The 13,180-nt window shown below is 40.4% G+C and overlaps 1 protein-coding gene across 3 annotated transcripts in view; it reads left to right on the top strand.

Moving 5' to 3' along the window:
* Positions 1-13,180, top strand: part of DCAF5 (DDB1 and CUL4 associated factor 5) — a 105,045-nt gene that overhangs the window by 6,800 nt on the left and 85,065 nt on the right. The window lies entirely within an intron of this gene.

The following is a 13,180-nucleotide window of genomic DNA, read 5'->3' as shown; positions in this document are numbered from 1 at the left end:
TACAATTGAAGAACTGAATATTAATCTGTTAGGATTAACCTCAGATTATTGTGAGAATGTGAAATTACATTTCTTTTTTACTTGATTCTCTGTTTAAAATTTTGATTTTGGGCGCCTGGGTGGCTCAGTTGCTTAAGCGACTGCCTTCGGCTCAGGTCATGATCCCGGGGTCCTGGGATCGAGTCCCACATCGGGCTTCCCTTGCTCTGCGAGGAGCCTGCTTCTCCCTCTCCCTCTGCCTGCCACTCTCCCTGCTTGTGCTCGCTCTCTGTCAAGTAAATAAATAAAATCTTAAAAAAAAATAAAATAAATTTTTGATTTTAAGTTATAAGGGTGAGGTTACTATTTGCCTGTGGATATGTAAGCTGATTTTAGGTGATTTTTGAATAAATATTTAAATTTTAATAGTACATTTATTTTTATATATGGAAAAGTTAACCAGCATGTATAAAATATTTTTAATGAATTTATTGCTTAAGGTGAGGTTAAAATTTTAAAAGTCAATTTAAAGAAAAATAATGGTAAATGTGTTTACATGGATATGGCAGAAATCTAAAGTTGATCGAGATTGACTGAAGCTTGGGGAATACTCCATTATGTAGTCTTTTTTGTATCTTCTTTCTTCCTCGTTGAATCAGAGAGAAGGGAAGATCTTCATTTTATGGAAGAGAGAGTGGAAAAGTAGAAAGATGACTTGCCCAGAGCTGCCTTGTTAGTCTTTGGCAGTCAGCAGGCCAAGTAGGGCCCATTGCTCCCAGGCATGTGCTGTTTCTAAGTTGCCTTTTTATATTTTTCTTTCCCTTTTCTTATAGGGTAATTCACCTTTTCTGGATCTCTTTTAAAAATTGAAAGCTGGAAAAATTAGCAATTTCTGAGCATGTGTGCAACTCTAGTTGCTCCTCTTAGATGATAAATTATATTTGTGTTTTGCTGTAAATAAAGTTAAGTTGTTCCACACAGTTATCTTATGTTTATTTATTCATTAAAAATATTTAATAGGAACATACTATGTGTGCCTCTTTAATCTTAATAATAACTGCAAGAATTTTTTTAAATCATTTATTTAGCTTATAATGTGTGCCAGGCTCTCTGCTAACCACTTTATATATGTCTTATTTGCCACTTGGAAAATAACCAGTGTTATCTATAGTCTAGAAAGACACAGGCACTTGAAGGTTTTGTATTAATTGTCATAACTAAGTGCTAAAAAATCAAGAAAGGACATTGATCAATGACTGCTGAGGGTTCTGAAACGCAAAGAACAGGTAGGGCATTGGTGGAAGAATAGATACTGGAATTCATTGTTTCTGGTTCAGATGAAGTGAAATATAATTCTAGGAATGAAAAAAGATTATTACCTTGGCCTATTACCTTGGTCGTCGTAGAAAATTTGGTTCCAATAGCTGCTTCCCAGATTTTTGTTCTTTTCAGCTTTAATACTTACTAGTCATTACTGCCAACATAAGCTTCGTAAAACTTAACTCTCATGATCACACATTCACTGCTGATCCCTCAAAAAATCTACAGTGCTCCCCAGGGTCCACCAAATCAAATAGGAATGCCTCACCTGACGTTCAACTGAGACATTGCTGTTCACAAAGATGAATGTTAAACAATAAAAATAGCTAATTTTTGAGCATGTCATTCATTTATCACATATTATTTGGGGGTGTTTCATATGTCAGGCACATTTATATATGTGACCACATTTAATACTTACAAGAAACTTTCCTAAGGTAGGGTTAGTGCTATTATCCTTATTTTACATATGAAGAAACTGAGGTTTAGAGAAGTTAAATGACCTCCAAGGCTCCTGTAGTTTGCGGTGGAGCTGGATTTGCAGCCTGGGTCTGCGGGAGCAACTGAGACATGCTGCTGACTGCTCTGAAATTTTTAGACTGTTTTGTAGGACCCGACTTTTCCCCTACATTCTCTTCTCTTGCTGGTATCACTGGTACTTTGCTACCTGCTTCCCTCACCCACTTTGTGTAAATGAAGGGAGGGGGTATAGCTGTGGGGATGGATCAGTGGGTTTTGAGCCAATAAGCATAGTTCTGGTCATAGCTACCATACTCAAACCTCCAGCAGATCTCTCTTGGTGCTAGAAATCAGCTGGATGTTGCTCTTGGCAGTCATCTAAAGTCGTCTTCTTCCTTACACTTTGCATGTTCCACACTGGCTTATATAAACCATGTAACTTCACACTGGGTTGAACTCACCTGCTTTAGTGAGGTATAATTAGGAGTGGGTATATTCTGGTTACCAGTTTGGTTCCTCTTCTCCATTAGCCCAACCAAAAGTACAAACAACATACATGACTCGTACTATTTACTGAGCCTATAATTTGAGTTTGATATCTGCTGAAAGCATGCTGGTTGAGTACATTTCCCTGATTTCAGCCAAAAGAAATAGGTGTCTCCTCATAAGGACTTAGACGAATAATGATAAAGTGCTTTTTGGAAGGTTTAAACAATGTAACATGGGATAATTTGCCCAGAAAGTACGGGTAAGTCATTTGGAAGTACTTTGCCACAGACACAATATCATAAAGGAAGGTATGACTCCTAGACCAGATGATAAGCCTGTTTAATCCTTAATGAGCTTGAATAAAATTTACTTCTGTCACCAGCAACTTCACTCTGCTTCTGTGAAAAAGAAGTCGTTCCCTTTCCAAGGTTAATCACAGATTAGGTTAACAAGGAGGTTTAGATTCCACTTGCTTTTCATGTCAGTTATCCTAAGTCAGGAATTCAGGGAAAGACTTGACAACAGCAGTTTGTCACTTTTGTTATCTGCTCTTCCCATACCTTCACGGTCACACTTTCCTTGCTACCTTACTCACTCATTGCACTTTGCAGTGTTGATACCCAAGATTCTATCACGTACCTCTCAGGATGCAGAGTTGATATGCATTGGAGGTCAAGTCCATGTGCTCTGAGTATTATTTTCTTATTAGGGCCAATTTTAAAATGGAAGTTATACTCTGGAGGTCTGGGGATATAGGAATCAATGAGAAAATGGCATCTGAGGAAACTGATAGGTTTATAACAGATCCTAGTAGCAGAGATGTTGGTGGAAAGACTGATTCCCATCTTCCGTTTTTCCTCTGCCGGGCTCCTACCCTTTGATACAGCGAGGTAAGATTACCTTACGTGGTTGATAAGGTCACTGTGTAGGTCTCCTACCTACCTTGCTGCTGGCTGGGGTCCTTTATAACAAGGTGACTGTATATCCTGGTTTGCTTGGGACTATCCTAATTTCCCCATTGTCCCAGTACAATTATTAACACTCCTTTCATTCTTAAAAAGAAGTCGTAGTTTGAATGATAAGTTATATGACCACCTACTCATAATCACCTGAGCTGGCCGGTACTCAACTAAAACCAAAGCCCTACTCTCTTAGCTCTCCTATTCACCGTTGAATGCCTCTGGTGAGAAAGGCTCCAAGTCTCCATTCTGCTGTCAGGTCTTTCAGCTGTCAATTTTAAGGTACTGGATTGAGTCTGAGAGGCAGAATGGTTAGTCATTTGTCCCTTTGTTTCTTATTAGAAAGGAGGAGAGGCAGCTAAAACCATTAAGAAAATGCTACATCCAGAGCCTAGTAAGTTACCCCTTCCTTTGTATATACCTCATCTTATAGTTATTGTTCTACTGTTCACTTGTACGTTCTTCCTCCCCCCTTTTTAAAAAGTCTTCCTGTGGGTTGTTTTTTTGCAGTTGATTTTAAGGAAAGGTGTTTTGGGGAATGATTCCCCACTGAGTTGGGATTTTTTTCTCTGAGGTGTTTTTATCCAAAATGTGGGTGTGATACTGATACTAAAACCATGTTATTAAAACTCCATGTTATGGAGTATCTGTCCAGTACCAGAATACATTTGGAGTAAAAGTTGGCCCCTCAAATGTATAGATTGGCCCTGGGAAGGATTTTCAGGAATTATAGTTTTTCAGGTATATGGCCAGTTGCCTCTAGAATGTCTTTCATGTTGTGAAATGACATCAATAAAGAAGTTTAAGAGATCTGGGTTAGAGTCCTGATTTTACCATAGTCACTGTGATCCGTTTACTATTAACGTTCTGTCTCTGTAGAACCATAGAATTTTATTGCTGGAAAAGACTAATGGTCATCTAATTGAAGCTTTTAATTTTACATATAGGGACACAGGAGCAAAGAAGTAAAGTGATTTGCTCAGTAGTTTACAACTAGTAAGTAGTATAGTCAGGATTAAAATCTGAATCTCAGGGGTCTTCTGATCTGGTCTCTCAATAGGGAAAGTCATGAGATTCTGTGTTTCTAAAGGACTTTACTCTCAAGTAAAGTGTTAAACTTTCGTTGGCTTCCTCTGCCCCTACATTCTTTTCTTATTTATTTTTTTAGATTTATTTATTTTAGAGAGAGAGTTTGTATGCATGAGCAGGGGGAGGGCAGAGAGAGAGGGAGAGAGAGAATCCTCAAGCTGACTCCCTGCTGAGTGCAGAGCCCACCCAACACAGGGCTTAATCCCAAGACCCTGAGATCATGACCTGAGCTGAAATCAAGAGTCGGACACTTAACTGACTGAGCCACTCAGGCACCCCTCTGCTACTACATTCTATCTGCAGTTTCATTGTCCCTGAACATGGTTGTTTTGATTAAGTTGGCAGTGCCCATTATTTCAGAGATGAGTCAGTAGAGATTTTCCAGGTTGGAGGCAGACTGTCACTCTGGCTGTCTCCAGTTTTAATTCTTAGTCTGACTATACTTCCCTTACTTTGGAAAGTCTGTTTCCTTCCAAGAACATTACTCAGGAGGAGGAATTTTCTGCAAACCTAGGTGCCTGTCAAAATCTTGTTATACAACTTCTCTCATTCTGAATTTCCATTCAAGTCTTGTATCTAAATTTCAATTGTATCTTTTGTGTTACTGCTTAAGGCCAAGTGAATAATTGGAACCTCTGAGGATTGTTGTGTGTTTTTTTAAATAGGTGTCTTTTTTTTTTTTTTTTAAGATTATTTATTTGTCAGAGAGAGAGAGAGCACAAGCAGGGGGAGCGGCAGGCAGAGGGAGAAGCAGGCTCCCTGCTGAGCAAGGAGCCTGATGTGGGACGCAATCCCAGGACCCTGGGATCAGGACCTGAGCTGAAGGTGACTGAGCCACCCAGGCATCCCTTTTTATAGGTGTCTTAACCAAGTTTGATGGTTTATACAGATATCACTAGCAGCCATAGATGGCTGAAGCATGTGTTTTTGCCTTCCACATACTGGCAAGAAACAACTGAAATTTACATGTTTGGCAACCAGCTTCAAGCAGCCCTTGAGTCTCAGGGTTGACATCTCTGTTTATACCTGCTTGTGGGTGGGTATTATGTGCCTTCCTAAAAGAACTAAAGCATTGGGCATGCATTCGTTCAACCTTCTTAGAATTTCTCAAGAAGAGAAAAGAAAGCTTTATTATGTTGTTAATGTTGCTTATGCAAGGAATTTTACAAAAGTCAGGCAGGCAGTGTTCTTATTTTAAAAAACAAAAAAATCAAACTCAATAAATGAAGAGAGTGCCTGTGATATAATCATGAGAACATATTGTCCAGGTTAATTCTGTACGGCAGAAGTGAGACTGGACATGATCTGTGGTCTGGGAGTACCTTACAGTGCATCATACTATCTTAATAACTTCCTTGTAAATCCTTACTGTTGATGAGATCCAAGAATCTGTTTTTAGTGTTCCCTTAGCTCTATTTGAAGAGCTTTTGTTCTTTGACATTTCACTAATTCCATACTTTACTATTGAGAATTTCCTGTTGAATCATGCAGGTCAATAGAATAGGACACTTAGAAGACAGGCTTCCTACTTATTCATACGTTTTTAAAAAGATCATGTATTAATTATAGGAAATTCAGAAAATAGATATTTAAAGAAAGGAAGTATACCACCTACTCAGGATGACCATTTTTGACACGTGGGACATATTTTAGCCTTTTTTTTTTTGTATGCATGTGTACATAGTTTAAAAATAAAATTGGGGGGCGCCTGGGTGGCTCCAATCAGTTAAGTGTCTGACTCTTGATTTCGGCTCAGATCATGATCTCAGGGTCTCATCCGGGAGTCTGCTTGAGATTCTCTCTCTCTCCCTCGGCCCCTCCTCCTGCTTGGGTTCTCACGCTCTCTCCCTCACTCTCTCAAATAAATCTTTTTAAAAAAATTTAAGAAATTGGGATTAGGTCATCTCTGCTGTTTTGTAGCTGTTTTCTTAATATTAACATTTTTTTGGTATGCCATTGAATATTTCTCAACAGCTGGGTTTCTCAACCTCAACAGTATTGACATTTGGGGCTGGGTAATTCTTTGTTATGGGGAGCTGTCCTGTGCATTGTAGCATGTTTAGCAGCATCCATGGCCTCTAACCAGTATATGCCGGTAGCACCTTCCCTGTCGTGATGACCAGAAATGTCTCTAGATGTTGCCAAATGGTCCAGGCGGGAGATCACTCTGGGTGAGAACCACTGTCTTAAATAAAAAATTCTTAGACTCTTTGGTCTCAGGACCTCTTAAAAGTCATTGAAGACCTCAAAGAACTTTAGTTTATGTAGGTCATTTTTATCAGTTTTTATTGTATTAGAATTTAAAACTGATAAAGCTTAAAAAATTCTTTTAAGAATAGAAATAATAAACCTTATATTAACATAATAATGTCTTAACAAAAAGTAACTATTTTCTTTTTTTTTTTTTTAAAGATTTTATTTATTTATTTGAGAGAGAGAATGAGATAGAGAGAGCATGAGAGGGTCAGAGGGAGAAGCAGACTCCCTGCCGAGCAGGGAGCCCGATGTGGGACTCGATCCCGGGACTCCAGGATCATGACCTGAGCCGAAGGCAGTCGCTTAACCAACTGAGCCACCCAGGCGCCCCGCAAAAAGTAACTATTTTCCAAAATAAAAAATAGAGAAGTAACATTACCTCTTCCAACTCTTTAATGTCGTAATAGACATTACGAAGGCATTTGCATTTAATCTGTTGTGAAATAATTGGTTTAGCTGACATAGATGAAGAAAATTCAGCCTTACACAGGTATATAATTAGAAAAGGGAAGAGTATTTTAATGCCTTATCAGATAACTGTGCATATTCTTTGAGATTATATCAAAACTCAACAAGTGGAAGTTTCTTAAAGATTAGTTGCAATGTAGAATCTGAAACCATTATCAGAGAAATTTTCAGTATGTTACATTAAAATCCTTTAGTCTGTAGGAACGCCTGGGTGGCGCAGTCGGTTAAACAACCGGCTCTTGGTTTAGGCTCATGTCATGATCTCAGGGTCATGAGTAGGGGAGTCTGCTTGAGATTCTCTCTCCCTCTCACCTTCTGCCCCTCCTCACCCCTGTACGCACACGTGTGCACACGCTCTCTCTCGCTCCAAATAAATAAAAACTTTAAGAAAAAAACCTTCCCCTTAGGTTGCTGAAAAATTCAAAGATCAGGCAACCTTGAGGCTGCATTTCTCTGTGGCAGTAACTGGCTGGAGCTGAGTAGCGGCTTGTTCTTTAAAAGGGTTGTCTCTTCTCCAGTCGGACTTTTGCTTTGACAGGTTTCACTCATTTGCTTTGTGGCCTGGCCCCTGTTGTTTTCGAGAGGCTGAATTGTATCATGGTAAGGAGCTGGGATTCAGATCCCAACTCCCACTCTTGATTGCTGTGTACCTTCAGGATATTTAGCTTTTCTGTAGTTTTATCTGGATAATAAGGATAGCAACAATACCTACTTCATAAGATTGTTAAAAGGATTAGAAGAGCCACTAAATGTAAAACCCTTAGGATAGCCCCTGGCCCAGAGTAAATTTAGCTAAGTTAGCTGTTGTTGGAGTTCAAACAGCATATAATTGGCTAACATTTCTGTAGCTCATACTACTATCAGGCAATGGGCCAAGCCCTCCACACAGATCTATCTCATTAATCCTAACAAAATACTATAAAACAGGTAGAGTTATTTTCTCAGTTTTGCAGATGAGAGGATACAATTGAGAGAGGTTAAGTGACCTGCCTGAAGGCACTCAGCTGGTAAGTAGTATCAACATTAAGAGTTGAACCGATGCACTTTGAATTCTAAGCCTGTGGTTCTGAATGCTGTGCTGCCTCATGCTACATCTATCTCTAAAATAGGTCTAATTACAGAAGTGGCAGGCTTGGGTAAATGGAGATTAGTGCTCTTAATGTTTTTGTAAGCGATTTGAGGAGAGTATGCATATAAATATCTCAAATTTATATATGACATCATTTCATTCCGGTAGTGAAACACCAAACCAATAAGTATAAACCGTAGGCAACTCTTTGGATGGAGTGAGTGAGCTGAAGAGTGACTACTGACTTTCTTTTTTTTTTTTTTTTTGAGAGTGAGAGCATGGGAGGGGAGGGGCAGAGGGAGAGGAACAGAGAGAATCTCAAGCAGGCTCCCCACCCAGCAGAGCCGAACCAGGGCTCAGTCTTATGACCCCCGAGATAATGACCTGAGCCGAAACCAAGAGTCGGACACTTAAACCGACTGAGCCGCCCAGGTGCCCCTGATAAGTGCTGACTTTCAGAGTAGGTAAATGTAAAATAAAATAAGAAAAATAATAGATTGCATGATGTGCTTCCAGATAATCAGTAAGGACTTGAGAGTCATTTTGGTCTATTATTTGAGGGTCAAAAAGGCCAGCAAACATTTCAAGCCTAGGGACGCCTGGGTGGGTCAGTCATTAAGCGTCTGCCTTCGGCTCAGGTAATGATCCTGGGGTCCTGGGATCGAGCCCCACATCGGGCTCCTTGCTCGGCGGGAAGCCTGCTTCTCCCTCTCCAACTCCACCTGCTTGTGTTCCTGCTCTCGCTCGCTCTCTCTGTCAAATAAATAAATAAAAGCTTAAAAAAAAAACCCACAAACATTTCAAGCCCATTAGGATAGCTATTACTTAAAAACAACAAGACAAAACAAACAGAAAATAACAGGTGTTGGTGAGGATGTGGAGAAATTGCAAGTCTCGTGCTCTGTTGGTGGGAATGTAAGATGGCACAGCCACTGTGGAAGACAGTATGGCAGTTCCTCAGAAAAGTAAACAGAATTACCATATGATCCAGGAATTTCATTTCTGGGTATAAACCCCAAAGAATTGAAAGCAGGGAATTGAGCAGATAATTTGTACACTCATGTTCATAATAGCATTACTCACTATAGCCAAAGGGTGGGAGCATGAATGGACAAACAAAATGTGGCATATACATAAAGTAGAATATTATTCAGCCTTGGGGCGCCTGGGTGGCTCAGTTGTTAAGCAGCTGCTTTTGACCTCACGTCCCGCATGGGGCTCCCTGCTCCACAGGAAGCCTGCTTCTCCCTCTCCCACTCTGCCTGCTTGTGTTCCCTCTCTTGCCGTGTCTCTGTCAAATAAATAAAATCTTTGGGGGGAAAAAAAAGAATATTATTCAGCCTTAAAAAGGAAATTCTGTCACGTGCCACAATATGGATGAACCTTGAAGACATTATGATGAAATAAGCTAATCATAGACAAATTTTGTATGAGTCCCTTTATTTGAAGTACTTAGAGTAGTTGAACTCATAGAGACAGAAATAGGGTCTCTAGAGTTAGAATCATGCTTGCCAAGGACAGGGGGAGGCAGGAATGGAGATTTATTATATTTAGGGGGTACAGAATTTCAGTTTGTGAAGATGAAAAATTTTGGAGATAGGTTGTGGTGATAGTTGCATAACAATGTGAAAATGTGAATGTATTTAATGCCACAAAACTCTACACTTGAAAATGACTTAAGAAAAAAACCCAGCAAAATGTTAGGCATGTCTAGGAAAAATAAATTGGAGACAAAATGGAAAATGCTTTTCTTGGGGGCGGAGCAAGATGGCGGAGGAGTAGGAGACCTGGATTTCGTCTCCTCTCAGGAATTCAGCTGGATAGGGATCAAACCATTCTGAACACCTACAAACTCAACAGGAGATCGAAGAAAAGAATAACAACAACTCTCTGAACAGAAAAGCGACCACTTTCTGGAAGGTAGGACGTGCGGAGAAGTGAATCCGAGGCGTTATTCGGGAGGATAGACGGCGGGGGAGGGGCCTCCGTCGGCCACTTCTGGCAAGTGATAGAGCCACGGAGCACAAAATCGGAACTTTTAGAAGTCTGCTCCGCTGAGGGACGTCACTCTGGTGGCGAAGTGGGGGGTGGAACCCTCGCGGGACAGTGTGGTCTCAGAACCCTCGGGGTCACAGAAAGACCGGGGGTGCCTGAGTGCGGCAGAGCTCCCAGGTATCGGAGCAGGGAAGCCGGCTGCAGAGACGGAGCCCAGGGGCGGGCTCTCAGCTCGGGGTTGCTATAAACCGTGATCCGCGGCACAGTCGGGCCACTGCTCCTCCAGCAGGGACCCAACAAGCGGCAGATCCGGGGAGACTCACCTTCTTCCCCCGGGAGGAGAGGTGCGGGAGCGCACCGCGGGGATCTGCTGGGTTTGGAGACTCCACCCGGGGTCGGGTGCCAGATAGAAAGGCGCGGTCACAGGCCGGGTGAGCGCGGAGTATGGCCGGAGACTGGGGAGACGGGAGTGACTGACTGCTTTTCTCTGGGGGCTCGCTGAGGAGCGGGACCCCGAGTTCTCGGCTCCGCCGGGGCGGAGACTGGGAGGCCGCCATTTTCACTCTCCGCCTCCAAAGCTGTACGGAAAGCTTGCAGGGAACAAAAGCTCCGGAGAGCAAACCCGAGCAGATTACTTAGCCCGGACCGGCAAGGGCGGGGCAATTCCACCTCCGGCAAAGACATTTGGGAACCACGGCAACAGGCCCCTCCCCCAGAAGATCAGCGAGAACAGCCAGCCAAGACCAAGTTTACCGATCAATGAGAATGGCAGAACTCCAGCGCTAGGGGAATACTGCACATAGAATTCATGGCTTTTTTACCATGATTCTTTAGTCTTTCAAAGTTAATTATTTTTTTTAACTGTCTTTTTTTCTTTTTTCCTTTTTTCTTTTTTTTTGAATTTTTCTTTTTCCCTTTTTCAACCAACATCTTATCAATCCCTTTTTTAAAAAAAAACATTTTTATTTTTCATTTTTAAAGTCATATTCTATCCCTTCATAGTAGTTACCCGTATTTTTGGCATATATATATAAGTTGTTCTCTCTTTAAAATCTTGAGATAGTTTCTTCTAACAGATCAAAATATACTCTAAATCTCTAGTGTATGGTTTTTTTCTACTCCCCTGCCTGATCACATTCTCTCCCTTTTTTCTTTCTTTCTTTTTTTTTTTTAATCCTCTTCTTTCTTTTTTCAAACAACTTATCAAACCCTTTTATAAAATTTTTTATAATTTCCATCTTTACAGTCATATTCCATCCCTTCATCATATCAACCCTTATTTTTGTACATATATAAGTTTTTCTTTCTTTAAAATTTTGGGAGGGACTTTCTTTTAACAGACCAAAATACACCCAAAATCTAGTGTGTGGCACTGATCTATAAACCAGCCTGATCATATTTGATCACATTCTGTTTTTGTTTTGTTTTGTTTTGTTCTGCTTTTGTTTGTTTTTATCTTTATCTTTTTCTTTTTTCTTTTTTTCTTTCTTTTTCTTTTCTCTCTTTCCCTTTCTTTTCCCACTGCTTCAGGTCTTTTCTGATTTGTTTAGAGTATATTTTCTGGGGACGTTGTTACCCTGCTAGCATTTTGTTCTCTCATTAATCTATTCTCCTCTGCACAAAATGACAAGACGGAAAAAATCACCTCAACAAAAAGAACAAGAGGTAGTACCGACTGCCAGGGACCTACTCAATACAGACATTAGTACGATGTCAGATCTAGAGTTCAGAATCATCATTTTAAAGATACTAGCTGGGCTTGAAAAAAGCATGGAAGTTATTAGAGAAACCCTTTCTGGAGAAGTAAAAGAACTAAAATCTAACCAAGTAGAAATCAAAAAGGCTATTAATGAGGTGCAATCAAATATGGGGGCGCTAACTGCTAGGATAAATGAGGCAGAAGAAAGAATCAGTGAGATAGAAGACCAAATGATGGAAAATAAAGAAGCTGAGAAAAAGAGAGATAAACAACTACTGGATCACGAGGGCAGAATTCGAGAGATAAGCGATACCATAAGACGAAACAACATTAGAATAATTGGGATCCCAGAAGAAGAAGAAAGAGAGAGAAGGGCAGAAGGTATAATGGAGCAAATTATAACAGAGAACTTCCCTAATTTGGGGAAGGAAACAGGCATCAAAATCCAGGAAGCACAGAGAACCCCTCTCAAAATCAATAAAAATAGGTCAACACCCCGACATCTAATAGTAAAACTTACGAGTCTCAGAGACAAAGAGAAAATCCTGAAAGCAGCTCGGGAGAAGAGATATGTAACCTACAATGGTAGAAACATTAGATTGGCAACAGACTTATCCACAGAGACCTGGCAGGCCAGAAAGGACTGGCAGGACATATTCAGAGTACTAAATGAGAAAAATATGCAGCCAAGAATACTATATCCAGCTAGGCTGTCATTGAAAATTGAAGGAGAGATAAAAAGCTTCCAGGACAAACAAAAACTAAAGGAATTTGCAAACACGAAACCAGCCCTACAAGAAATATTGAAAGGGGTCCTCTAAGCAAAGAGAGAGCCTAAAAGCAACATAGACCAGAAAGGAACACAAACAATGTACAGTAACAGTCACTTCACAGGCAATACAATGGCACTAAATTCCTATCTTTCAATAGTTACCCTGAATGTAAATGGGCTAAATGCCCCAATCAAAAGACACAGGCTATCAGATTGGATTAAAAAACAAGACCCATCGATATGCTGTCTGCAAGAGACTCATTTTAGACCCAAAGACACCCCCAGATTTAAAGTGAGGGGGTGGAAAACCATTTACCATGCTAATGGACACCAAAAGAAGGCTGGGGTGGCAATCCTTATATCAGACAAATTAGATTTTAAACCAAAGACTGTAATAAGAGATGAGGAAGGACACTATATCATACTTAAAGGGTCTATCCAACAAGAAGATCTAACAATTGTAAATATCTATGCCCCTAACATGGGAGCAGCCAATTATATAAGGCAATTAATAACAAAAGCAAAGAAACACATTGACAACAATACAGTAATAGTGGGGGACTTTAACACCCCCCTCACTGAAATGGACAGATCGTCTAAGCAAAAGATCAACAAGGAAATAAAGA

The sequence above is a fragment of the Halichoerus grypus genome, chromosome 8 (genome assembly GCF_964656455.1).
Source record: "Halichoerus grypus chromosome 8, mHalGry1.hap1.1, whole genome shotgun sequence".
Taxonomy (NCBI): domain Eukaryota; kingdom Metazoa; phylum Chordata; class Mammalia; order Carnivora; family Phocidae; genus Halichoerus; species Halichoerus grypus.
Note: the sequence above shows the minus strand (reverse complement) of the source record. Positions and strands in the feature narration are given on the sequence as shown.